The following is a 27,073-nucleotide window of genomic DNA, read 5'->3' as shown; positions in this document are numbered from 1 at the left end:
CTCAGCAACAAGAGGAACTATGCTGGAGTTTTTAGACTAATAATATGCAAGAGGTCTCCTGGCTGGAAGATAAACACTTCTTTGTGGTCAAAGAACACCAGCACTCAGACATTGGATTTCAGGAAAAATCATTTGAGATCTAGACTCACTGACTGACTGATTCATCACTAATTCTCGTACTTCCCGATATGTTAGGAAACTGAAATTGAACATAGGTATTCTTTAAGTGAAAAATAAGAAAACTACGTAATTTGAATTTTAATAAACCTCCCCTGTGGGAGGTTTATTAAATGTACAACTGTGAAAATCAGAAACTCCTGTGCGAAGAACGGGTAGAAGCTAGTCATATTGTATTGTGACTTTTACAGCCTTGTATGTATGGTGCGAAACACTTGTGGCACTTTATAAATAAATTTTAATAATAATGATATTGTAATGTATAATAAGCCTTGCACACTGCTTAGTAGAAAATCAATGACAAGTCTGATATTTGTTATCCTGTATGTGGCTTAAGTAGGGGTGTGCACCAGGCCATTTTGGGGTTTTTGGGGTTTGGATCTATGATCTCCTTCATGTTTTGGATCTGGATTGGTTTTGCCAAAACCACCCTTGCATTTTTGGTTTTGAATCTGGATTTAAAAAAAAAAAAATCATCAAAACAGCTAAAACTACAGAAGTTTGGGGTGTTGTTGTTCCTACCGTATAAATAACCTCAATAACATTCATTTCCACTCATTTCCAGTCTATTCTGAATACCTCACAGCTCACAATATTGTTTTAATCCAGGTAATGCCAAAAGGTTAAACCGAGGTAGCTGGACGGTGCAGCTGCTGCCCTTGTATGTATATACTGGGAGGACAAAGTATAAAAAAAAAATGTATATAAAAAAGACTCATTAGGCAAGGCTCAAGATTTGAGTCCACAAAAAGGTGATTAAGGCAAAGAAGAATAAAAAAGACAATATTTTAGATTTAATTTATTTTAATTTCAATTTATTTTAATTTAATTTATTTTATTTATATTTATTTAGAATCAAATTCTTCATTTCCTCCAAGATATCTTCTATATGCAGAAAGTTCACTATATGAGTATGGAGAGTTTATTTATATAAATTTAATTTAAATGTATCTAATTACAATGTGGTGATAAGAAGAGTTATGAAAATAAGACATTAAGTTATAATAAGAACATGAGCTACAGACACCACACCCTGAAATGGACGGAGCACACCTGGACGTATTCTGAGAGGATACAGCACAAAATATTTAAAAAAAAAAGTATTTTATTTTGGGTGGACTGACAGAACACCCCTAGATGTATGGAGCAGCTGCAGTCCCTGGATTTATACACAGCACAAAATATTAACTTAAATCAATTTATATATATATTCTTTTTTATATCACACACTGCGGTTACAGTGTTGCACAAATTAGTCAAAATTATGTAGAAGTATATTTTATATCACACATCGGCGATTACAGTATCGCAAAAATGAATCAGAAATATATATAATAATTACACACTGCGGTTGACTACGCCGACAGTGTCGCACAATGCATTTATGAGTAGAAAATAATATACTGCGGTCTGACCTACAGTGTCACAGTAGTTATGAAAATTAAATACAAATTGTATAGTACACTGAGGTACAGCACAAATAAAAATGTTTTATATATTTTTATAATTATAATTTTTAGCTTTCATTATTTTAATTTTACACTGGGGCGGAGCCCCTGGATGGATGGACAGATCAACCCTTTCAGACACAGCAAACAGAGCACCCCTTTCAAATAGTTAATAGAAATATATTTTTGCCATTGGATCACACACAGATATAGAGCAGTAGTGTACAGCAGTCGCAGTACTAGTCGTCACTGAATGACGCACCAATAGAAATATATTTTTTGCTTTGTAACACACACAGAAATATAGCAGTAGTGTACGGCAGTATTGGTAGTCGTCACTGAGTGTTGCACAAATAGAAATATATATTTTGCTCTGGATCACACACAGAGGATATATAGCAGTAGTGTACGGCAGTACTGGTAGTCATCACTGAGTAATGCACCAATAGAAATACATTTTTTGCTCTGGGTCACACACAGAGGATATGTAGCAGTAGTGTACGGTAGTACTGGTAGTCGTCACTGAGTGACGCACCAATAGAAGTATATTTTTTGCTTTTGATCACACACAGAGGATATATAGCAGTAGTGTACAGCAGCCACTGTATTACTAGTCAGAGTGACGCACCAATAGAAATATAATTTTTGCTTTGGATCACATACAGAGGACATATAGCAGTAGTGTACGGCAGTACCGGTAGTCATCACTGAGTGGCGCACCAATAGAAATATATTTTTTGCTCTGGATCACATACAGAGGATATATAGCAGTAGTGTATGGCAGTACTGGTAGTCGTCACTGAGTGATGCACCAATAGAAATATATGTTTTGCTTTGGATCACACACAGATATATAACAGTAGTGTACAGTAGTATTGGTAGTCATCACTGAATGACGCACCAATAGAAATATATTTTTTGCTCTGTATCACATACAGAGGATATATAGCAGTAGTGTACGGCAGTACTGATAGTCGTCACTGAGTGATGCACCAATAGAAATATATTTTTTGCTCTAGATCACACACAGAGGATATATAGCAGTAGTGTATGGCAGTACTGGTAGTCATCACTGAGTAACGCACCAATAGAAATATATTTTTTGCTCTGGATCACAAACAGAGGACATATAGCAGTAGTGTACAGCAGTACTGGTAGTCGTCACTGAGTAACGCACCAATAGAAATATATATTTTGCTCTGAATCACACACAGAGGATATATAGCAGTAGTGTATGGCAGCCACTGTACTAGTAGTTAGAGTGACGTACTAATAGAAATATATTTTTTGCTTTGGATCACATACAAAGGATATAGAGCAGTAGTGTACGGCAGTATACAGCCCCTTATGGACAGAGAACAACAACTGGTTCTATACACAGCCACAGTATGCTATATGCAGTGCACTGTCTACTATGCAGAGCCCTAACACCGAGACAGTCACAGCACACCTACACAAGCAACACCCCAGGTTAACTCAACTCTACCACTGCAACCCCTCTGCTCTCTCCTGCCCCCCCTTCCCTAACCTGCCTATCTGATTACAGCACAGAATACAGCACAGAAGGAACATGTCCTTACTGTGCACTCTCTAAGTCCGGAGTGAAGATGGTGCAGACCACCGGGACTACAGTATATATAGGGGGATATTCAATTGTTTGAAAAGTCAGTTGGGTGTCTGTTTTTCCTAATAGACAGGGAAAAACATACACCCAACCGACTTTTCAAACATTTGAATTCCCCCCATAGAATCCAAAACTCGTGAGATTCGACAGCGGGATGATGACGTTTTTGACTCATTTTCGGATCCGAGCTAGGTGCATAAAAACAAGCCTGACTTGGATCCGGGCCTGGATCTCAAAGTTCGAGAGGGTTTGGTTCTCAGAGAACTGAACCCGCTCATTCCTAGTCTTAAAATTGATTATCTCCAACATATACATTTCCTCATTGGGGGGGGGGGGGGGGGGAGACATGTACTGAGCAGTGAATAGAGTGGAGAAGTGAACCAGTGGAGAAGTTGCCCATATTAACCAATATGCATTGAAGTAACAATTATAATTTGCATACTATAAAATTATACAAAGCTGCTGATTAGTTTCCATGGGCAACTTCTCCATTGGCTCACTTCTCCACTCTTTTCACTGCTTAGTACATCTCCCCTAAATATGTTTTGAATTAAAGGTCAGACATCAGTTAATCTCATAAATATTTTTCCTAAATAAACTAAGCCCAGGGACAGTTTAAAAAAGTAGAGAGCCCATGTGCAGTCCCTCCTCTCTGACAGCACAGTAGAATCTGGCTTTGTGACAGAGCCTACTACTGCACATGCGCAGATCTCCAGGAACATGGCGTCTGCACTATATTCCTGGAGACATCTCTGCTGCGCATGAACGGACCTCTGGGAAAATGGCTGCTGCTGTCCAAACAAGAAATATAGTCTCAGCTGCCACGAAGATGAGTTTTGTCCCATATAGAACATAGAAATGATGGTAGTTTTTTTTTTATCAGTAGTTTCTATTGGGTATAAAAAAGAATAGATAAATGGGGGTACAGAAAGAAGAAGGGGAACAAACATATAGGGAACATACATATATCACAACAGGGTCAACAAGTCCTTACATACATAGCATATGTATTGTTGAATGTCAGACTTGTCCACCTACGGGGAAAGTTATAGCAAAGAAATGAACCTAATGTATGAAATGTCAGACCATAATGAAGTCACAACAGTGAACATATTATTACCACTTCGGACAATCTCGAACAGGTGAGGAATAAAGCTCACTGACAATGCTCAATGCACTAAACAAGGAAGGGGAGGGGAGTAAATGGAGAGGAAGAGAGTGAGAAACAGAACCATAGGAGAGTAATAAGAAAAGCTAAGAGAAGAAAAGGTGAAAGAAGAAGAGAAATACCAAGTGCATGCTAAACAGAATTTTTTTTTTTCACAAAGGCAGATCAGTAGGTGTGCTGTATATAAAGGATTGTCCCTGTTTCTCCATAAATTCACCCCACTTAAACCATTTCATGTGCGGCGACTTAACCGCTGAAGAATACACACAATCAGCCATTTCAAATAGGTAATGTTTATACATTTTGTTCAAGATTACTGGAAGACTAGGAATCGATGCCAACTTCCAAAGTTGAGCGATGGCAGCCTTTGTTGCTATCTAAATATGACCGAGGAGATAGGCATCGCCATTGGATAATAAACGCGGGTGGTAATGAAATAAGGCTAATACAGTATCCACAGGGACAATCGCTCCTAACACATCTCCAATAAGCTTAAATACAGTGGTCCATAAAGCCTGCAGCATTAGGCAGGACCAAAAAATAAGATACAATGTACTTATACATTCGCATTGCCTCCAACAAAATTTTGAGGTGGAAGGCCATATTTTATGTTGTCCGTCCCAGGTGAAATGTGCTCTCTGACACCATTTTTATTACATTTCAGAGTGATTTATGCATTTAGATATTTTAAAACATACACGAGTAATATAGTTCCAATCTTCTACTGAAAGGGACCTAGCGAGGTCAGATTCCCATTTAATTTGAGATGCAATTTCCCCTTCTTAGTCACTATAAGTAAGTACAAGTACCACCACGAGATATAGTACCACCTCTACAGTGTGTTGCTTGCAACCGGTAGCAAATCGCCTGCAGTATAACCGAGAAACCTAGGGAAGTTAGAGGCTGGCAGCTTCACCAATGTCGGATTTGTAAGTATTTATAAAAATCCTGTTTGGGAACGTCAAAAGATGATTGTAAACTATTGAAAGGAATCAAGCCATTTGAATCTAGAATATCCTTAAACTTCAAAAGACTCCTGGTTGTCCAAGAATCAAGGCATACGTTGGGAATGAGATGAGCAATAACCAATAATGACAATTCTGGCGCAGGCACAGAAAGTCCCTCACAGAAAGACACAAATTTGTACCATGCTTGTAAGGTCGCCCAGACCGCCTTGCCTGGGCCAAAGTGTTTCGAGATACTTCCTGCTGGCAACCATAATAGTTCTGATAGAGGAAAAAATGCCATACAAGAATGTCCTAAAATCACCCATGGTTTAGGCTCTTCTAACTTGAACCAGTCCATTAGCTGACTGAGTGAACAGGCTCCATAATAAGTTTTGAAGTCAGGAAAGGCCACTTCCCCCTCACTTTTGGGAATAACAAGGACATTCCTGGCTATTTTAGGCCTGGCTCCTTTCTACACATAACTAGATAGGATTTTATTACATTTATTGCAAAGGGATTTAGGAAAAGACCTGGGAATGGTACGAAAAAGGTACATAAGTTTTGGAAGTAGTATCATTTTGGCCGCTGCCACACGACCCAACCAGGAGACTTCATGAAGGAACCATTCTTTAGTAAGAGTCTCAAAAGCACAAAGTAATGGGACGTAATTAAATTCAAAAAGATCACTGTCATTGGCCAGCTGAACCCCTAAATATTTCAGAGATTTTGTTTGCCATGCATGCTTAAATCTGTCTTTTAAATCTTTAAGAACATCCCCTGGGACATTAAAAGGTAGTGCCTCTGTTTTAGAGGTGTTCAGCTTGTAGTATGAGACCTTAGCATAATCATCTAAAATAGAGTGTAACTGAGGTAAGGATATGCAGGCTGAAGCAGAAATAAGTAACAAAATATTGTCAGCAAAAAGGCAAATTTTGTGAGAGATAGCACATATCATGGGCCCCAGGACATTTGATGGAGGATCTAATTTTTTCAGCCAGGGGCTCTATAGCTAAGGCGACGATAAGTGACAGTTTTTAAAGATGCATATATAGCATAAGTGGAACAAAATATCACTGCCAGCACTCTTACATTTCAAATGATTAATGGTCATTTTATTTGAAAATATACAAAAATACACATTTAAAAAATTCACAAATACATGGGTTTGAGTTAAAATACAGTGTCTCGGATCTACAATTTATATAGCTGCATACTCAGCAGAGGCACCAAGCTAAAGACAGACTTGTTCAAGATTTGTGGGAGTCTTCCATTGTTTGATACGGATTGGATAAAGGTTTATCTGACACGTGCAGGTTAAAGATTTGATTTGGTACGCATGATTTATAGGGGTGGGACCCCTGGTTGATATACTAAGATACTACACTATATGGCGATGTTCTATGTCTCCTGATATATAGGTGGAGAACAGCCACTGGATAAGGAATTGATAGGCCTTGACACAAGTTGCTATCTGGTACGGATCTCTCCATTATTTGTGTTTGTAATTACACTATTAACAAAATTACTGCACCATAAGGCGCTTGTTCTTCTTTCCTAGTACCATATATATATATATATATATATATATATATATCTTTGTTTGTATTTATTAGAGCGATGTGGTCATGGGCTACATGCACCCCGCCCTGTGAGTGGTAAGTACAGCTGTGTACCCCGCTTTTGTGGTGGAGAGTGCTGTGTTACATGCACCCCACCCTGTGAGTGGTAAGTGCATAGCTGTGCCCCGCTTCTGGTGTGGTGAGTGCTGTGGTTTTTTCTCTGTGTGTATATATATATATATATATATATATATATACTCCATAACGGCGGCACTCAGAGGCTTAATAAATCCATGATATACTCAGCAGTATTCCAACGTTTCAAAGCGGTTTACTTTTTCGTCAGGGATACAAAGCAACGTAATCAATAAAGGCTTACCTTTTATTGATAAACACTAAGTGAAGCTTCTCGCCATGCTCGGGAGCGCACACCCGCCCGGCACAGCACACATGACGTCATTCCGCCGGTCACACTGGACTTCCAGGCCCCTTTGGATGACATTTTTAGTTGACACCCATCACCTAGCAACCATAATATAATAAAAGCACATTCAATATGAGCAGCGTTCACAGCAGTTACAATGAAGTACGATGGAAAAGAACAGACAGAAACATTGCAACAATTATAAAAACAGACTGTACGTTAATCATAACAAGTAATTCGATACTCTATCAAAAGCAACTAAGACTAAGCATATCATTTAACCCTTTTGATGCTAAAGAGTCTAAATGGACAATCCATCTAGTTTCACATCTCAATAATTTATTACCCTGATCACCACCCCTAATAGACCTAGGGATGGGATCGATCATATGTAATGATGACAAATTATGACGAGCTTCCAAAAAGTGTCTAGCTACCAGCTGGTCGCTAGACCCTGTATTAATAGCTTTCCTTATAGCAGATCTATGGGCGGTCATCCTTTCTTTAAAGGTACATTCCGTTTTCCCGATATCCACACGAGCAAATAATCTGGTAGACTACAAAGCTTGAATTACATGTTAGATGGTGTATAATTTTTTACAACCACAACCAAAACAACCATTTTTGGCTTGGAAAAAAATTATTGGTTTCTTACGGACAAAGTCTGTAACATCTGCCTTTACCACAAAATCACGGATATTTTTACCCCTTTTATAACAGGGCATTAATCTAGTATTACTCAAACCCAAATCAGGATCAGATTTAATCAGGGGCCACTGTTTTTAAGAATGTCTATTAATACTGACACTTCCCACCGTAAATGTCAAACAAAAAGTTTTATCTCTTGATCATAATACACGGCTAACTACAACTAGAGTTAAAAGCAAAGACACTGAGGTCCTTACAACATTTACGGTGGGTAGTGAGTGTGACATTATTAGTAATGGTTGTTTTGGTTGTGGTTGTACATCCTGTGGTGATTCCTTTCAACATCCACAGTCTGGCAAATCGTATAAAATTATACACCATCTAACATGTAATTCGAGTTTTGTAGTCTACCAGATTATTTGCCCGTGTGGATATACTTATATCGGGAAAACGGAATGTACCTTTAAAGAAAGGATGACCGCCCATAGGTCTGCTATAAGGAAAGCTATTAATACAGGGTCTAGCGACCAGGCAGTAGCTAGACACTTTTTGGAAGCTCATCATAATTTGTCATCATTATGTTACCGTATGATCGATCACATCCCTAGGTCTATTAGGGGTGGTGATCAGGGTAATAAATTATTGAGATGTGAAACTAGATGGATTGTCCGTTTAGACTCTTTAGCACCGAAAGGGTTAAATGATATGCTTAGTCTTAGTTGCTTTTGATAGAGTGTCGAATTACTTGTTAAGATAGATGTACAGCCTGTTTTTATAACTGTTGCAATATTTATGTCTGTTTTTTGCCATCGTACTTCATTGTAACTGCTGTGAACGCTGCTCATATTGAATGTGTTTTTATTATATTATTGTTGCTAGGTGATTGGTGTCCATAAAACTGTCATCCAAAGGGGCCTGGAAGTCCAGTGTGACCGGCGGAACGACGTCATGTGTGCTGTGCCGGGCGGGTATGTGCTCCTGAGCATGGTGGGAAGTTTCACTTGGTGTTTATAAATAAAAGGTAAGCTTTGTTACGTTGCTTTGTATCCCTGATGAAAAAGTAAACCGCTTTGAAACGTTGGAATAATACTGCTGAGTATATCGTGGATTTATTAAGCCTGTAAGTGCCGCATTGTGGAGTCTGTATTTGGGTTGCGGAGGTGACCGTGGATGTGCATCAGGCGCAGAACAGAAAGTATTGGAGTGCCGGTCAGCAAAAGGTGTTTATGTGTATATGTACTACTCCACAAAGCTGATACGTTATGCTCCAAAGAGAACTTACATTTGAGTTTCTGAAATATGAAGCTATGGGGGTCATTCCGAGTTGATCGCTAGCTGCCGTTGTTCGCTGCATAGCGATCAGTGAAAAAAAGGTTAATCTGCGCATGCATATGCAACGCAATGCGCACGCGCGTCGTATGGGTATGAAGTCCATTGTGGTTTTGCACTGGTTCTAGCGACGATTCCAATCTCACAGCCGATCGCAAGGAGATTGACAGAAAGAGGGCGTTTATGGCTGTCAACTGACCGTTTTCTGGGAGTGTTTGGAAAAACGCAGGCGTGACTGCCACTTCCATTCAGCCAGAATCTCTCAGGAACCATTCTGTGAGTTTTACTGAGGAGGTTTTCATTGCATTGTGATTGTCAAATCAGCTTTATACTTTTTGAAGTAATTTTACCTAGAAGTATTCTATATACGGGCTAATACCTGAATCAGAAATAGTCCTGATTGTAAGATCTGGATATCTTATTCAGGCAGTGCGTCAAAATCTGACTGCCAGTATTTTTAAAGGGAACCTCAATCAATAGTCCCTATAAGGAGCTTCACAAAGAAGTCTCGAATAATTATCTTTAAGGCAGAATTTTATATCTAGGACCATTAGGATTCCTAAAAGGAACCACCAAGAAAGCTCCTATCAGGAGCGAACTTAAGAAAATCCTTTTTTATCACTATACCCAAGGTTGTGATTCTCCACACACAAATCTATTAATGGCAAATAAGCCTGTTTTATATATTTGTTACCCCTGATGAAGTTGATAAGACGAAACGTGTTGGGTTTGTCAGTCAGGAGTTTCCAGCATATTTTGGAGATACTCCCTCTTAAGCTCGCACCTTGAAAAAGGTGAGGGAGCATCTAGAGTTAAAGACCACACAACGAACATACTGGTTATCCTTTATTGTCATCATTTTAATACATCTTTGTAAACACTATATGAGGAATTTTATGTGAAAACTGTATTTGTTCTAACATGTTTTATGAAAACAATGTTTTAATAATTGGCCTTGGGCCTCTTGTTTGGGTGACCATCTTGGTGAGGGGTGTCCGTTACAGGTTCCCAGATACAAATCTTCTCCAGTATTCAATTCTGACTTATGGAAACAACACTGGAAGAATTATTGTAGATACAGTCTTATTTAGCGCACTTGGGAAACTGTTTTTTTTCCTGTATGCTATTGAGGTCCTCCAACAGGGACCTCTCCCGTTGTGCTGCTTTGAACTTGGCGCAAGATAAAGATACTGTTGTTTTTCATATATATATATATATATATATATATATATATATATATATATATATATATATATATAGTACTACTCCACAAAGCTGATACGTTATGCTCCAAAGAGAACTTACATTTGAGTTTCTGAAATATGAAGCTATGGGGGTCATTCCGAGTTGATCGCTAGCTGCCGTTGTTCACTGCATAGCGATCAGTGAAAAAAAGGCTAATCTGCGCATGCGTATGCAATGCAATGCGCATGCGCGTCGTATGGGTACGAAGTCCATTGTGGTTTTGCAGTGGTTCTAGCGACGATTCCAATCTCACAGCCGATCGCAAGGAGATTGACAGAAAGAGGGCGTTTCTGGGAGTGTTTGGAAAAACGCAGGCATGACCGGGCGTTTACTGGGCGGGTATCTGACGTAATTACCGTGTCACTCGTCGCAGCAATCATCGCACAGGATAAGTAACTACAGGGCTGGTCTTGTTTTGCACAAAATGTGTTTGCAGGCGCTCTGCTGCACAGGCGTTCGCACTCCTGCAAAGCAAAAATGCACTCCCCCGTGGGCGGCGACTATGCGTAATAGTCTGCGAGTTGCCAGAGGTGCTGAACATTGTGAGAGTCTGCCCATCTTTTTAAAACAGCAATCATTTACAAGGCAAAACCAGGTTGGTTTTACCTTGTAAAAGAATACTGCTTTAAAAAAAACGGTTAGACTTGCGCAAAGTCCCGCTTTTCTGGCAACTTGGAGGCTATTACATATAGCCCAAGGACCTACCTTTAAATCAAGTCAAATGATCCTTATTACAGATGTGTGCCTGCGTCCTATTTATAATATTTCTTCTATTTCTTCTATTAAGTGGGAACCTTACATTCATCTCAAGGAGGTAAATTATATATTTTGTAGCAATCTCTATATAATTTGACATTCATGTCGCTCCCTCATTGAGTGATAACTTCCTGTTCCTCCAGTGTCTACAGCTGACAGCACTGACACTTCTGCTTCTCCCATTCATCAGGTGCATCCCCCGTGTGTATGTGCACCTCCCTGCGTGTCTCTGTCTCACCAGTATCTGCGTGCATTCCACTCCCCATCCCTGTGTGTATGTGTCATACCCTATGTCTCTGTTTCATCAAAATGTGGGTCTTTTTATCCCCCCACCCCCACCACAGCCTCCCTGTTTCTCCCTTTACCCCCTTCTTATATTAATCTACCCCCCACCTTCTTCTACCATTAGTTCCCACCACATACTTTTCTCCTGTGCTCCTCACAACACACTTTCCGTCTTGCCATGCACCTATACCCGCTACCGTCTTCACCCCTGCCTTACCGCCCTCCTCCTCCTCAGTTGATGTTGCCGGAGTCCTGCCAGCTGCAGATCAGAAGCGTCATGGACATGGATGGCAGGTAAACACAATAATCCAATTTAAATATAATTTCCCAATAGAGCTAAAGAAATGTAACTGCCATTGATAACCCCAATAGTTCAATATGTAATGCACTTATAGTCATGAGCGTTAGTTCTCACCTCCTGGTGACACAGACAGACAAGAATTACCATAGGCAGTATTTAAGCATGTACTGTAGGAAGAAAGAATAAATAGTTTATTATGTGATAAGAGCAGGTCTGGCACCCAGCTTATTCAAACAATGTACAGGTGTCCTTTTACACTGTGGCTTTGGTCATGACAAAGCGTCCCTCTCAGAGCGCCAGGTCCCATGTGACTCGGATGCACCAAGCATATTCTCGATCAAAACCTGTGTCATATTTGCATAAATAAACAACTGGGAGTGATACAACTACATTGCTAGCTTACACTGATCAATTTGTGTGCGATTGAGTCTGAATTTGTACTAAAAAGGCTCCGATGCAAGAGATTGCAGCTTTTCCTCACACCAAGTCGCGTTGTGCTTACTCTGTGAATTTTTACCTGTCTAAAACTCATTCCTGAGCAGTAATGCCGCAGCCTAGAGTCTCTTGTAGACACTACATTTAATAAAGTAAACACTGTAAATCATAGTGTAGAAGTAAACCTGTAGTTTCAAACAGTGAAAAGAGTAGAGATGTGGACCAATGGAGGAGTTGCCCTTAACAACCAATCAGCTTGTATCCCAGACTTTATAGAATGTACTTGGTAAATGCTACCTGGAAGCCAATGGAAGTTAATATGGGCAACTGCTCCACTGGTCTTCTTCTCCACTCTTTCACTGCTTGATACTGTACACCAACCCCAAGGTTTGCCAAGGTGCAAATTTGCTCCTTATTTTTAAATTGCTTCCAATTCTGAATTAGCCTTTATAGCAGGAATTGCTGAAAATGTTTAATAATGCCCAAAAACACACGCAGACTATTCTGTTCACAATATATTGATATTAAAGTATTTTGCAAACATAATTAAAGAAAGATCCCAAATGTGGCTCAATAATCTAATATAAACAGATTTTATTTTTTGACATTTTGTGTTATTTATACACATGATTTGCACCTATGTTTTGTTTACACTGTGAGACTGACGTGCTATAAAACATTGAGAGATAAAAATCCCATGCAAGCTAGGCAGCCCCAACAGCAGCCCAGATTGCCCCCATCACTGCTGTACAATAAAATGTCAATTGTGCCTAGAGGGAGGTGACTTTATTGATAAATCCCTGTATCCTGATATTTTCATATGGTTTTTTTGACTTGGCATTCACATACTGATTTTTTAATGAACTTTCAAGACTTTTCTATTTTGCTGATTTGCTTGACTTGTTTCTAGTGTCAATGTAAGGTGAATGTAATTCTATTTGGTTATGTAATAGAATTACACGTTGGAAGCTCCGTTGAGCAAGGCCCTATGTCTTTAAGTGACCTTTCCATTATTATTATTTTTTGGTCTTAAAAAAAAACAAGTTAATATTCTCCATGACTGTGAACTGTTCTGTGTACAAGGCATTTATAAAGCATTTAATATCCAGACTCTTTTCTTTTTGCACACCTAAAAATCTTAGTCTATTTTTCATTTTTTTTTTCCATTTTAGAATGGGAATATCTATTAGTGTTTTTACACTGTCTTCTCAGAGTCAACTCTAAATAATACTAAACCATTAAGTAATAGCAAACACAGGAAAATATAATTTCATGGCCATGTGTTCCTTCCCTTGGCCAATACTTATATGAGTCACCTCTTGCAGATATTTGGATAAGCATCTATTTAATTTGAAGACTGACATGGAAGAATATTTTGTCTATTCTTCCTTGCAAAAACGTTCAAGTAAGTCAGTTTACCTACAGATAATCAATGGACAGCAATTTGGAGGTGTTGCCATGGGTATTAAGCTCAAGTGTGTGACTGGGCCTCACAATTACATTATTTTCTTAATTTTAAGCCACCACAATTTTTTTTGTATAATCTGTTTTTATTTAGGAAAATATAAAGATTACATCTCATTAGACAAAAAAGCTTCAAGACACTTAATTAAAGTCAATTGCAGTCTAGCCATAAGGAGCGTGATAGCTTAACACTCTAAACACTGGAAGTCGGTGCAAATGCAGACATTGATAGGGTGTTCTATGGATTCATCGCCTTATCTACTCGCTATTTGTCTAAACAGAGAATGTGATCATAATAACATAAGTAACACAGTAGGGAAACTATAGAAAAGAGAAAGATGTGATATGGAGAAAAGGATAGGAGAAAAACATAGTGTGACCAAGCCAGGGGGGCCTTCGGACTGAGGGGGAGGGTAATGCAGTCTCTTTAATCGATCAACTGCGAAACTCAAATCATTTAGTGGCACAAATGTAGTCTTTGTATTCTTTGGAGGACATATATTCCATCCAAGGTAACCAAGTGGCCATGAATTCTGGGAGTTTATCTCTGGAGACCAGGAGGATGTTCTCCATGTTTATGTAGTAGTTGATTCTAGTGAACCATATTTTCCTTGTGAGTGGAGATGGAGACCTCCATAGAGTGGGAATAACTGCCCGTGCTGCATTAGACAAGTGGTGGAGTAATGATGTTTTATGCTGAGCCAGTGATATAGAAGAGTGGGAGAGCAGCCAAAAGGCCGGGTCATAAGGGACAGGGGTATGAAGTATGTCTTAGGAAATAGAGATGACATCAGCCCAGTATGACCGGAGTAGGGGGCAATTCCACCAGATGTGGAGTAGGGAACCAGTGGCGCTAAGACATCTCCAACACCTATCAGTCACTCCGGGGTACATGAAGTGGAGGAGGGAGGGGTGTCTGTACCATCTCATTAAGAGTTTATATTGGGTTTCCCTGACTTGTATACAGACTGAACTATTGTGGGATTTGAGAAATATCATCCGCCAGTCTTTGTCTGATAGTTGAATCCCAAGGTCTCTCTCCCAAGCTAACTGGTAGGGCAGGGGCGCCTGAGCACCGGGGCTCTGCAATAATTTGTAAAGTGTGGAAACAGTGTGTTGGGGGTTGCATGTAGAGACACACAATCTCTCAAAAAGCCACCACAATTTTAAGCGCATCTTGCTGTGTGCTATAGATCATATACTGCTTTGCCAGGATCCAAGGGTTGCCAATATCTTGAAATTGGATCACTACATTTTGGCTACCGTGCTTAATCCTAGGTTTAAGCCATATGTCATGTCTTTCTTTCCAACTGACCCAGATCTTAAGAGATTCAAAGAGCATCTGGTGAGCAAGTTGGCAGCTCAAGTGGTACACAACATGACCTATCTCCTCCTTTAGTTTCTACGGAAGCTGCTGTTTATATATATATATATCTCAAAAATCCTTTCTCTCTGATCTCAAACCCAGTCTCCCAGTTCAAAGAACAGCACAAAGAGCTACCAGAACAATCTCTCCTTGTGCCCAACTTCCCAATATATTTATTAGATACATAATTTTAACCTCAATGTAACGTTTACAACCAGTAAACATATACATATATTTTCTAACAATATAAGGTGTACAGGAGTCACACTATGAAAGTTAAAGCTTGTGATAGTTATTTTCCATGGGCCTCATTTTTACTAACCCTGTCTCTACACAATAACAGATGGCATAGGTAAATGCAGGGGGGTTTCCTGTTGCACAGAAACCCCCTTCCCCAAAGCCTAAGCAGCGGCCATTATATGCAGTATAAAGGGCAGAATGGAGCTGCTGCCTATGTCCAGTGGCAGTAAATTTTCCTACCATGTCTGCTGAGTGTCTGTGTCTGTGGATCTGAGTACTCAATCACTGCACCAGAGAGAGAATCTGGTAAATTGCTTACCGTGATATTGGGCTTGCAAATGGATGAAGTACTGTATTATATAAACTGCAGTTTGTTTGGGGGCAGACTCTAGCTTGCTATATGCTAATTATGCATCCTTCATGGGCTGGAGATAATCACTCTAAAATCAAACATTGGAAAAACCCCTCTCCAGATATCCTGCGCTTTCCACTGGATGGGAAAACATATCTATAATAAAGTGCTAAAAGAGGAGGGAAAACGTTTAGAAACACTGTCAAGCATCATTTTATGTCAATATCCATTCATGACTACGTCTGAAATACACAAAAACCTTGTTTTACATCTTTTTTTTTATTAATACGAAACAGGTTATAAGGTTCTTGTTTTACTGTTGTAGAAATACAGCAACTGACAAGATTCCATCACATCTGTGTCTTGTAGATTCAGCTTTGTAGGTTAATTAAATTCAAACAGCAAATATATCTGTCACATCTGTTTACATCTACAGATCTAAAGGTTTAACAATTCATCTGTCCTAATATTGACTTGGAAAAAGCAATCAGACTACTAGATAGATAGGTGAAAACACTAAACCCTACTGGCAAGTATCTAGCACAGCATTTTCTGCAGTTTTTATTTGGTATGGCAAGGAATTCTATGAGTACAGATGTTGCTCACTGTTAAGTTCACCCCAGGGTGCCAGAAGTAAGACAGGCGGACATATACCGGAATATCCTCTTCTTTTTGGATTTGTAATCAGTGACATTCAATTAACTTCTGGATCAAAATGAATAAATGCACAAACTGTCACAGTAGCTAGTTTTATTATTCTTTTCTTTTTTATTCACAGTTTTAATGCTCAATTGTTTTATCACAGGTTACGGTAAATAATCCTTTCTTTTCATACAGTGCTATATTTATAAAGGACTCTGCTCTATTTTCAGGACCAGAATAAAGGGCCTATTTTTGAAGCCATAATCATAAGAAAGCATGCTGTTTCTGTATGATCTAGGCACCTTATTAATTAATTTCCAGAGGTTGAACACAAAGCTATCTCCTACATTCAGTTAAGTACCACAGTCCCCAATTCTCACTGGAAACTGTTGTATTGTCCAATATAACAAGCTCCAAAAACTAAGCCTGAGCTTGCCTCAATAGCTAACACCATCTAATGATGACTTTCGCCATTGTAACCTATAGGAAATAAGGAAGTTATGTTTGGATCTTTCAGGCCCGATTCAGACCTGATCACTGTTGTACGAATTCACACAGCGGACGATTATTGAATGACTGCGCATGCGTATGCACCGCAATGTGCAGGCGCGTCGCCAAACAGCTACTTGATGGTGCGCAAATTTTGATCACAAGGCGTTTGCAATGTGATTGTCAGCAAGAGGACATTTGTGGGTGGTAACTGGCCATTTTTAGGAAGTGGAAAAGAGCTTTTTTTTGGGACCGCACTAGTCTGCAATAAACTATCAATGCCCTCTGAAAAAAGGATTTATGACGCTAAATTGCTTATAGATACAGCAACCTTGTGCATGTGGATTAGTAATCCTTTTGCATATGTGTGCTGCTATCAGTGGTGCTCCCTGGAGTCAAGAAAATATCAAGCAAGAAAAACCAACACTAGTTGTAACCATAAATACTTCAGCATGACGACACGACCGTTTAAACAGCGCATCCTAGAACATATAGGATCCATACGCAATGCCATCACGGATAGCAAAGGATGAAACAACTGACATCTATCGTCCGTCATTTTTATACTTATCACGGGAGCAGATATGAAGAGCTCAAAATTTTTGGTTTGGAAAGGATTAGGCTTGGAATATGAGGAGGAAACCTAACTGATAGTCTACTGAAGAAAGAAAGTGAATGGATTTTCAAGATTGGAACCATACATCTAGCTGGCATGAACAAAAATATTAACTTCGGGGTCTATCTAAATTAATCAATTTACTGGTAGAGTCACGAAGAATCATCACTTCATCTCGGCCATATATAATACAATGAGACCTACAATATCGACATATATTGTTCAGTATTAGCTTAGTCAGTACAACAGAATAATACAAATTATTGGTACAAAAATACAGGCCCATTGTTATAGCAATTATATTTAATATTTATCACTACACATCACTATTTGACCTCACAAATAATATATGGGCTCTTATGGTATATATTTTTCACACATTAAGCAATGTAATGAGTCTTTGCACAAATTGCCCTCATAACTTGTCACTTAATATTTACTTTAGCTACACATCGCACACAATATTACTTATTATACTTATTACTCATCACCAACCAATTCAACATTATTCTTAGTATCAATTACTATTTTCATCCAACACCACTAATTCATCACTTACACTTTCTTATCCTTCTTTCCTCAAAACTTTCCCCTTTTCCCTATTCTCCCCCCCCCCCCCCCTTTTTTGGCTCACTTATTTTACATTGTCTTCTTTTATATAATCCTTTCCAATTTCTTTTCTTATCTTCCCCTTCCCCCCCCCCCACTTTTTTCTTCCCCTTCTCTTTCTCCCTTTTTTCTCCCTCCCTTTCTTTTCCTTATTTCCTTCCTCATACTTCTTCCCTCCTCTTTTCCCTTCCCCTTCCCCCCCCCAACCCCCCCCCCTTTTTCTTCCCCCTCTCTTTACCCTTTTTTTCTCCCTCCCTCCCTTTCTTTTCCTTATTTCCTTCCTCATACTTCTCCCCTCCTCTTTTCCCTTCCCCTTCCCTCTCCCCCCCCCCCCACCCCTCCTTTTCATGTATCACACAGTAATATACCACTAATTTTTACAGTTATCCTCACATCACCGTTTTCTCCCTTTCATTATTCTATCACAAATGCATACATTTCACAATTCAATATCACACTTAAATTATAATTAATAAAATTATTATATAGTATACAATTTATTTCATATTTAAGAACATGGGGGATAAACTACGTTGCCAACCTATTATAATGTATAGATATGCACATTAAACGTACAATGTTACTTTTATATCACCCTCTGTACTAATTAATTCTATTCAAATCTTATTATCTATTATAGGTTACTGTAATTCATTTATTAGGCCTAATTATTATAATTATTATAATAATAATTCTAAAATCTTAACTAATTATCAAACAGGCAAACACAAGAACAATATCACTGGATCAATATGAGCCATTAAATGGCTACAGAATAGGCTGCAGGTGATCATGATGTTATGTTTTCTCTCAATTCTAACTGGTGTCTCAGTAGACCTAAGGATAGGTGTAGTAAAGTGTCCATCATAACTGCACATCCAATGAGCATCTAGCACCGTCTTTAAATAAGAAACTCCTACTGATCACATTACGTTCTGTGATCAAGCTACACTGCGAAACGTACGTCAAAGGACCCTGCGATCACGTGGTGCGCACACGTGATCGCAATAACCGGAACTCAGGGACAGTTACCCAGGCAACGGCGGCAAGCCATTGAGATCCGGGGGATACACCGCGATTGCACGCTGACGTATCTTGGAAAGCAGCGGCCGCATGCGGGACAGAGACAGCGGTCTCAAGTAAACAGCTGACAACCTCTCCACACTGAAGTCAGATCACGGCTTCATTTCCACTGCACCTCCAGAGCCACTGCACAACTGAAAGTAGGACTTACCAGTGGCATCTGGCCACAGACAGCACCCACAGCAGGAATTCTCTCCCTTCTTTTCCGAATTGGAGTGGGCTTGTTTGGTATTGGTATCGTATGAACACATACCTTATACCTATTACAGTCAATTCTAGCATATTTACTTTTAAAATAATGCTTTGAGATATTGCCTGTGTGTGTGTGTGTATATATATATACATAGACATCTAAGATTTTTGGCTGGAGAAATCTATATTATGTGAGTTATTTCTCCACACAATGTTCCTATGTGCTCAATTTGAACATCATGGGTAGATTAAGTCCTACAGCTATCTGGACTCTTTCATAGTGCATGTGAATTGCTCCATGAGGTGCTGGAGCTGTGTGGTACCCAACAGGTGTTGGGAGTACTTTGGTATATTTATAGTGGCATCAAAGGCCCAATAGCAGATTATTGTACAGAGAAGGTATAAGCTGTGTTTCAGCTTTAATTTTGCAGAAGGCTGCTAGTAATTATCCTCATGTACATCATTATCTGCTTTGGTTATTTAAACCATTACCAGCTGTTTATTTGTCCTCTTTTTCATTATAGCCTCTCTGACATCTTGTAAAGATTTTTCTCTATTGCAAATGTATGTTCAGGCCTTAGAGGCTCATATATAATGAGATTTTGGATCTGTGTGTGTGTGATATAAACTTCTAGAGGCTAGATAACATGTACATCACCATTGATGCTGAACATACAAACCAGTATACAACATTTAAAACAGCAACGGTATTGCCATAATTGTTGCCTCACCATATATCACCACTTTATCCCGGCTATGCAGGCAGATGCCCCTGTATAGGATAATTGCACAGGATAATTGCCTTATTATCACTACCGTATTTTTGCTATAATTGCATCTTTTATCTATGGGCATAAGATAATATAGATACTTAATACACATTTGATCTATATCAACTTGGATACACATTATTGGAGACACGGGTATTGGGATTGACTGAACGGGCAGATCAAATAATTGCGGACATACCCCACTGGAGATGCCCAATCTCATCTGATCTTGGAAGCCAAGCAGTGGAGGGCCGGGTCAGTACTCGGATGGGAGACCACCTTGGAACACCCTGGTACTGCAAAAAAAAATTCTGCCCGATCTAGAGTGATCCTCAATAATACCATTTGGCATTCGGTTCTGTATGACCTATGATTTCATTTTCTACGTCAAAATAATCCTGAATAGGATATCTGTAGAACAAATGATGGTCATATACTACACAAAGGAGTTACTGTGATCATAGTAAACCTATTAGCCCATAGATTTGGATTTCCGGTATTTACTGTGGTATTTAAAACCACATGAATTATACTTAATACAGTGCTATATTTTCGCGTAGCTATATTATTCACGTACAATTTACTCCTATAATTACTTTTCAATAATGAACCAATAAAGTTATGTTTTATCAGTATTGATTAATATATACCTAATCCATTTTTAGGAAGTGTCAGGAAGTATGCAAGTGTTCCCAAGCGTTTTAAGGGAGGGTGTGTGACGACAGATCCAGCCCCAGTCAGCCTGTTTGTATCGCACTGTAGGAGTAAGTCCAGGGCTACGCACAGACTGCACAAACTGCAAAAATCCTTTGATGGTGAGTGAGTTGCGAATGGATTTGCAGATGTTCTCTGGCAGAATTTTCGCACGGCATAATTTTGCACACTTTCACAGGGCGGGTTTTCAGTCTCCCTGAACGGCGGCTATCTGATTGCAGACCTCTGCAAATTTGCAGCACAGCGATCAGGTCTGAATTATGCCCACAATCTCTTCTTCTCCAGTGCAGTAAGCAGTGAACTAGCTTTTAATAGTGGAAAGCCATCTCTGGCACTATTGGATGTACTGTCTAGGCATTAGTTTAATGACAAGTGTCCCCATTAATTAATCTGTTTTCACTGCTAGTAGTGGCGATAACAGATGTTAATTGATAGGGCAAAAATGCAGAATTTATTTTATTATTTTATTACATAGGTTCTTTAAATTGAGTATAGTGCACAATACAGAGATTGAGTCATCCTGTTTCTCTGCAGTAGGGATGGACGCAGGGGTGTTTTAAAAGAGGAGTGCAACCTCCTCCATCAGGGCTCCTTCTCTCTAGCCATTAGCGCATTACAGTCTGAGCTCTAGGTGCTCAGACACTAATGCACAGGTCTCCTAGAAAATGGCTATTTTCCCGACAATTTCTCTAGTGTTATGCACAAAATGCTGGGAAAATGGCCGCTGCACCATTTTCCCAGTGAATTTTTGTGCACTTGCTGCTGTTGACGGGGGACACCGTAAAGGGCAGTATTAAATAAAGGGTGCAGCATGTGCGGTGTGGGGCCCCCTGGATTCAAGAGCACATATCGCACTAAACTATAATTTAAAGCCTCTACAGAGGTATGTTTATTTTTATACTTGGAAATTGTCATTGCCAGCTCAGGTTACACTGTTTTATTAATAGACACGCAAAGTACATGTCACTTCAGGTGTATGGAGACATTTCAGCAATGAATTGGTTAACCTCATAGAAAATGTCTTAGTTGATAACTGAAACAAATGTATATACATTTTTATCAATATGATAAAACTTGGATGCTGGTGTTGGGAGTTGTTCCAATAGCAGCTACTAGGACGAGAATAGTCAGTTCTCATATAATACTGGACAAAAAAAATATATGAACAAATAGCAGCGCTGATCTGATATTATAAATATACACTGTTAGCACGTCAATACAACAATTCACATATTTAATAAAACAACACAAATACATAAATCACATTACATTTTGAATTAAGGGGTCTATTCGTGAAGCAGTGAAAACTGTGCAGAAGTGAGCCAGTGGAGAAGTTGCCATTGGCAACCAATCAGCTGCTCTGTATAATTTTATAGTATGCAAATTATAAATGTTACTTCAATGCTGATTGGTTCTTCTCCACTGGCTCACTTCTCCACAGTTTTCACTGCTTAACGAATAGACCCCTAAGCAACAAAATTAAATAGGAATAATCAGTAATAATAATAATCATAATAATATATTAAATGTGTAAACTGCAAATTTAGTAAAATGTTAGTGATTTCAGTGCTGGCTTGGTAGAAATTGCTTTTCTTCATTTCCAGTTGTTAGGAATTATAGTGTTACTTTAGGTAATTGTTACAGCCACACATGAAAATTACATTAAATAGCTGCCAAGAATTTTATTAGGCTGCATAAAGTGTGAAAAACGCATACAGGTCCACTCCTAGAATTAAATTCAGGACCACTAGACCGAGCCATCTATTTTACTTCTTCACTCTTAGAATAAAGTTCTCATTAGCTAACACTGCCACATAAATCCCTCTTCATTTGGAGAGAGTATTGACTGCATAGGAGAGGAAAGAGTTAAACATCTGGGGAGGGGTGGACCTAGCTGTGAGGAAAGTACAGCCTTCTTTAGGGGGAGGGTTTGCTATATATAGGGAAGGAGAGGCCATCTTAAGTCTCTTGGTGATTTGCTTTGGGGTGAGTGCTGCTTTGCAGAATCCCCCCATTTTCTTTTTCGGATTTATACATTTCAGTGTTTTGTCAGCTAGTCATGGGTAAAGTGATTCACTGAGCTGAGCTGAGACACATGACTCAGTTCAGTGAAGTGTCTGGAGTCAGTGTCTCGGCACATGAGTCATGACTCATCTGTAGTGGAATGTGTTGCAGAGACTGCACATGAATCAGTGAGTTGCCAGTGCTGGAGGATCAGTGCTGGACTCATGGAGTTATTCAGCTGCAGTGATTGTACAGTGTATCTGGGGGAGGCAGCTGCTTATGCCCTGATTGTTAATAATATGTTAACATAGATTTACTGTTATGTTGATATATTATTAATAACCACTTATTGCATACTAGTTATAGAATATGACATTACTTTTGGCTGAGGAGAGAAAGCTTAACAGCCATGAAACACATCATTCATTCTGTAACTAAACCAAATAAAAACGTTTTTTTTTTTTTTTTTCTTGCATACTTTGCTAATTGGATGATTTTAGGTGGGCTTGGATTTATTATATTATCCACTATCTAGGCTCCAGGGAGTTTGCCACCCACAATCACACTGAGCAGGATCAGTGAGCACTGAGCCGAGAGCCCTGTACCACAGGGGCTCCACCTCCTGCTGCATGAATCAGATTCATTCACTGAGTCACTGAGTCTACACAGTGTACAACTGTCTCCCTCACTGGCAGACTCAGGATGAATCATGATTCATGACATGGATCAGGCACAGCAGCAGAGCACTCACTGACTGGTGAGTCGTGACTGCTCCCTCCCCCCTCCCACTGGGTGTCACCTGGTATAGCCTCTGGCCAATCACAGCTAAAGACAGCAGAACACACTGACTGAAAGACACAGGACACAGAGTTTCCTCCCTCTGTCTGAGAGAAGCTGCTGCTGCTGCTGTCTCGACTCATGAAACAGTGAGTGACTCGAATCATTCACACTTCCTGATGATTCCAGTCACTGTGTTGAGACAGAGAGTCAGTAGCCATCTCTATTGTCAGCTCCCTGCATTTAGGTCACACATCAGTGCTCTGGCTGCCACTCGCCCACGACGGTCCGCCGGGACCCCAGCCCGTTACCGCTCATCGGGCGGTGGGGGCTGGTTCCGGGGGCGAGCTGGCTGGCCCTGGGGACGGCGTCCCGTCTCCAAGGGCCTCCTCGAGGGATCTGGCGGAAGCCGGGCCGGATGTGACTGGCGGGAGCGGCCGACGAGGAGGATCAGAGAGGGAGTCAGGCCGCCCGGAGGTGGGCGGGCAGCAGCCCTTGCCTCTGGGCATGGCCGGGGAAGCCCCAGTGCCGGGTGCCCGCGGGAGCGCGCCGCGCCAGGCGCTCATCCAGGGACCGGAGACTGAGTTCGATGCCCAGCTCTTCCCCCTTGCCGGGGCCGGCTAGTGGTTCCAGGCGGGGGGAGGGCACTGGGCGGGGGACGGTGGCAAGCCGAGCGAGGCCTGTCGCAGGGCCTCGCACGGCGTCATCCCCAAACGCTTCGGCTGAGAGAGCACGGACCGGAAGCGGTGGGACGCGCGCGCGCCCATGCGCGGCGCCGCTCGCGCACGTGTGCGCGCAGCGGCGCCGCTTTCCTCCTTGTCTCCTCAGCCCTCTCCCCCGCAGCCGGAACACGGTGTGGAGCGGGGAGGGAGGGGGAGAGGCAGTGATCAACCAGGTTAAGCTAATGGAGCTCTTAATGCAGGAGCCCAGACAAGAGGCCTTGTGGTGACAGAGAGCAGTGGGGCGCGCGCCCGAGGTGCGCGCGCGCCCACGCTCGCCTCTGGCGCCGCTAGCCGCGCACGTGTGTGCGCAGCAGCGCCGCCGGCCCTGCTGTCTCCCCTGCTATCTCCCAGGCAGCCGGAGTCCGGCGGGAGCCGGGGGGAGAGGGGAGACAGGGCAATTATGATCACTGGCAGGGCAGTGCGATACCAAGGAGAAGGGGTGCGGCAGCAAGAGGTCACCGGGTGCGCGAGCCCGTGTCCACTGAAAGCGGAGCAGTGCGCGCGCGCTCTGCTGCGCCGCGGGGTTCCCGGTCTTTTCAGATCACTCCCCCAGGGCCGGAATCTAGCGGCCTGCGGGGGAGGAGGGGGGACAGGGAATGGGTTAGTGGCCGCGGGGCTGCTGCACGCGCCGCAGGAGCTCGCGGCGGTCCCACCCTCTGCGGCATCGGATAGTTCCGATACACGGGAAGAGGGGACAAATTCGGAGGCGAGGGCAGTGCGGGCGTCGACAGCGGTGCCTCCGCTTTCCCGCAAGGGCAGCGTGTGTCGGATGCCCGGCACACGCATGTCGGGCGGCGAGTGCGTGGTCGCACGCGGGCCCCGGCGAAGGACCCAGGACCGCGTTTTGGGGCAGTCACGACCCCTCCGGAGCGCTGGCTCGGCCCTGGCCACAGCGGTGAAGGTGTTAGGGCCGCTAGCCGCAGCTGCCTCCCCTAGAACGGCTGTTCGTTCCGGCGGGCTGCGGGCTATGGCGGCGCAGCGGGTGGCACGCGCCTGCCGTGAGCTCGGGACGGTCGCCGCAGAATTACAACAGGGTCCAGGGCAGGACGCGGGGGAGCTCACGGCCGCAACGTCCCCAGCACTGAGGCCCCGGCATGTGCCGCGAGTGCTGGAGGGGTTCTCCGCTTCTTCCTCTTTTTCAAGGGAGCTCGGGGATGAGGCGATGGCAGATTTCGAGGAGGAAGGCAACGATTTAGACGCGCCGGAAGATTCCATGTCGGGGCAGTCGGCGGCATCAGGTAAGGTGGTGCAGTCGGTATTCGGGTTCCTCCACGAGCTCTAGTTCGCGTAGTTCTTCCTCTTCCTCATCTTCAATGTCGTCACAGGCGTCCGAAGTCAGTAGCACAACTAGGGCAAAGAAGCGGGCAACTAAATTCGCCAAGAGGGCAGCGGAACAGGCGCAAGCGGCTTAGCGAGGAAGCGCGTAGGGCCAAGAAGCTCGCAATTTGCCCGGTGTCGTGCGATTCGTCTATACTGCTGTACTGCGGGGGCTGCGAGATAGCTGCCGCAAGAAGATTTGGAGGGGCGACTTCGTGGACGTGTTCGTATTGACGAAGGTCACGAAGAAAGAGTATAAGGTGGCGGCGCAAAGAAGGGCATCGGGGCTGAGGCATTCCGTACCTTCGATAATTGCCTGGCCGGGTTCTGGGTCTTCGCGGCATCTTACCTGGAGGACAGGCCGACAGAGCACATGAATATAATTAGGTACCTGCATCTCGTACATGACATGCAGCGCACGTCTTCAGGATCGGAGTGGCGCAGGTACGATCAGGAATTCAGGGAACAACAGGAAGGTTTGCAGGTCATGGACTTCGGGTTCAAGGACGTTGAGGTTGGGCTCAAGGTCACCCGGGCTTCGCTACAGGCGGAGGAGCCCCGGAAGCTGGGGGCGGACGGGCACCACGCAGGGTCGTCCTCCCAGTGGTTCGGCGCGGACGGCGGATTGGCCAAGTCAGGTAGGTCGGCAGTCCGCGCAGGGGGGCGTGCCACCACAAAAGGAAAATGTTTCACGTTTAACAACGCGGCGTGTTCCTTCGGGGGATGACTTGGTCATCTCTCCAGTGGGGGTGGTTCCTAAGAAGGCTCCAGGCGCCTTCCGGCTCATTTGAGTTCGCTTTTAGGTGTGTACTGCCGGAAGCTGTGAAGGGCGACTGCGGGGTGTGCCAGAACGCACCATTTCGTGCGTTTGTCCTCAGAGATTAAGAGGGATTTGGCAATATGGGTCTCGTTCCTCGAGGACTTCAACGGGGTGTGTATATAGCAGGCCCCAATGGCGGACAGCGCTAGGTTGCAGCTGTTCACCGACGCAGCGGGCGCCTCTGGATTCGGTTGCCATCTGGAGGGATCTTGGTGCGCGGCCTCGTGGCCGGCAGAATGGCATCGCGGGGGTTTCACGAAGGACCTTTTGCTTCTGGAGTTTTTCCCATTATGGTGGCGTTGGAGGTCTGGGGCGATCGGCTGGCTAATCGCAGCATTTTGTTTAGATGCGATTATCTGGGCGTGGTGCATGCGATTAATAACCAGAGGGCAAAGTCGTTGGTGGTTATGCGGGTGCTAGGGCAATTGCTTTTGACATGCTTGCATAGGAACCTGTGGTTCCGCGCGCAACATGTTCCCGGTTTGGAGAATGGGATTGTCGACGCTTTGTCGCGAGGACAGTGGGAGAGGTGTTGGTTGTTGGCACCTGA

At 42.2% G+C, this 27,073-nt stretch overlaps 1 long non-coding RNA gene and 1 pseudogene across 2 annotated transcripts in view; both read left to right on the top strand.

Moving 5' to 3' along the window:
* The window catches only part of LOC134909985 (uncharacterized), an 85,125-nt gene that overhangs the window by 19,445 nt on the left and 38,607 nt on the right, over positions 1–27,073 (top strand). The gene's annotated exons all lie outside the window — the stretch shown is intronic.
* On the top strand, positions 20,355–20,474 carry LOC134913810 (5S ribosomal RNA; annotated as a pseudogene).

The sequence above is a fragment of the Pseudophryne corroboree genome, chromosome 4, assembly GCF_028390025.1.
Source record: "Pseudophryne corroboree isolate aPseCor3 chromosome 4, aPseCor3.hap2, whole genome shotgun sequence".
Lineage (NCBI taxonomy): Eukaryota > Metazoa > Chordata > Amphibia > Anura > Myobatrachidae > Pseudophryne > Pseudophryne corroboree.
Note: the sequence above shows the minus strand (reverse complement) of the source record. Positions and strands in the feature narration are given on the sequence as shown.